Genomic DNA, 2500 nt, shown 5'->3' on the forward strand with positions numbered 1-2500 from the left:
GTCCGCAGCTGACGAAGGGAGTCCCCGCCGCCTCCGCCGGCAACCGCCGCGCCTGCCCCCTCCGGCGGGTCTGCGTCCGGAGGTGGAGCTCGGTAGGGCCGGGACGGAGGGCGGAAGGGCCGCCTCCTCGCCTGACCTGGGCTTGTCCGCATCCCGGTGGGTTTGGGTCGGGGGCCGAGGGCTCCGAGGGTCCGGGAGTGTGAGGCCGTCTTCGGGCTTCCGCCGCCGCGCCTGCCCCGTCCGGCGGGTCTGCGCCGGGCCGTGGAGCGCGGTAGGCGTCGCCCGTCGACGCGCCGCTCTTCCCTTTCCGCCGAAGGACGGACGTGTCCCGATCCGGGGGGGCGCAAGGGGGGGACCGAGTCGCTTTCCTCGCGCCGGCCGAGTCCGTCGGGTCTTCTCCGGACGCGGAGCGCGGTGGTCGTGCTCGGTTGTTTCCCCTCCCTTACTCGCGAGGTGCAAAAAGTCACGTCGCTGAAAATCTCCGCGCGCGTACCGGCGAGGCGCGCACGCCATCCCCTCGGCGGTTTCTGCTCCCCGTCGGCCTCCACGAGTCTCCGCCGGCTCCCCGGAACTCCAAGGCGGGCGAACCCGAGCGGTTTGCTCCCGTCTGCGGAAAAGAACCGGCGAGAAGCGCCCCGCCAGGACGCCGCCGGTCCACCGCGGGCAGGGCCGCCCGAGCGGAGGGCGCCTCCCCGGCACTCTTGACTCGTGGAACCCGGGCGGGCGGGCGGGCGGGACGTGTAGGGCCCCGCGCCTTCCCCCGGGGAGCCTGCGGGAACCGCGTCTGGCCGATTCGGGAGCCGGCGCCCGTCACCGGGGCAGAGGCGGGGAGGCGTCCGCCCTCGCGGTACCCTTAACGGCCGCCGAAGGCGCACGGCTCCCCTCGGCCAATCTTCCTCCAGGCGCCGGGGAGCACGACGCAGCCGCGGACCGAGGCGTCCTCCCCTCGCCCGCCGGTTCCGTCGCGTCCGCGCCGGTCGCGGGGAGCGGCGGTGAAGCTCGGTCACGTCCCCTCCCTTACTCGCGAGGAGCGAAAAGTCCCGACGGCGGAAATCTCCGCGCGCGGGCCGCGACGGCACGTACGGTTCGCTTCCCGATTCCTCGTCCCCCGGTCGCCTCCTCGAGTCGACGCCGCCTCTCTGGAACTCCGAGGCGGGGAAGGCAGGCCGGTGGCTCCCCTCGTCGGAAAGGAACGGTCCCCCTCTCGTGCGGATCTCGCGCGGCGCGGGCCTCTCCCTCGGCGTATAGGGGCCTCGCGCCTTCCCCCTTCGAGAGCCCGCGGGAAGGACGGGGTCCTCTTCGCGCCGTGTCGGGAGCCGGAGCCCATCGCCGGGGCCGAGGCGGGAGGCCGTCCGCCCTCGCGGTACCGTAAACGGCCTCCGAGCGCGTCGCGGTCGCCTTCGCGGCTCCCGCGGAGCCCGGTTTCCGGCACAGGAAGTTCGCGAGAAGACGACGGGAATTCACAGGCAAATTCGCAGGGGACCGACAAAATGAGAGCTCCGGGGACAACCCTAACGGCAAAAGACGCGCCGTCGTCGAAGCAGAACGATGAAGCCGAAAGGAAATGTATCTATCTTCTAATAATCATAAATTATTTATTGTAAATATTATTATTATTCTTTCATATTATGAAATAAATAAGTCTACCTTCTAATCTAAATCTGAAACGCGTAGGTGTGTACGTGGCACGGCTATCTGCCCACACAGACAGCCTCCGGCCTCCGCAAACAGGCTATACTTCCCAGGGTTAAAAATCTAGCAAGTCACCCTTTTCCAGTGACCTGTTCGTTACGGCGAGCGCCACGCAAGTGCCGCCCAAACCCTTGCCGACGTCCTTCCCGAACGCTCTATATAGCCCGCCAGCCGAGGAACGCTTTCGTTTGGGGACCATTTCCTCCTAGATTTGGCTTTGGCTTCCACCACGGGCAGGCATCCCAGGGTTCTCCGTTGCCGTGTCGTTTGCATGGCCCCGCCCACTGCCCTTTTCCTTTCCAATCTCTCTGCTTAACAAACGGAGCACGACCGAGCTGCAACTGAACTTCCTGGAGGAGTTTAGGGATTGACTCCACAGGGTGGAAGTTGTAGTTCACCCCGCCGCATCAAGTCTCGGAGCGCTGTCGCTCCTACAGGGAGTTGTAGTTCACCTACACCCAGAACGCTACGAACCCAAACGAGGACGGGTCTGGGCCAAACTTACCGTGCGGACCAGATATTATGCCCAGATTTGACAACCGATGGGTTTGGAGGGGAACGGGACTGGAAGTTCAGGAGTAGTGTAGGTAGTACTCAGATTTATAGTTCTCACCTGCAATGAATTAGCGTCGCACTTGGCACACAGAGCCCCCCCCCCCCCCCCCCTAACCGATCTCTATATATCCCTCTCTCTATCTGAAAGGGTCATGAAATTTCGGCCTAGGACAAAACCACACATCCCAGAAACACTAAACTTGCCAGCACAACTCCTCATCCATGCCTCTACGTTCATACAACAAAAAGAAAA

This window comes from Anolis carolinensis, unplaced genomic scaffold (assembly GCF_035594765.1).
Source record: "Anolis carolinensis isolate JA03-04 unplaced genomic scaffold, rAnoCar3.1.pri scaffold_151, whole genome shotgun sequence".
Taxonomy (NCBI): domain Eukaryota; kingdom Metazoa; phylum Chordata; class Lepidosauria; order Squamata; family Dactyloidae; genus Anolis; species Anolis carolinensis.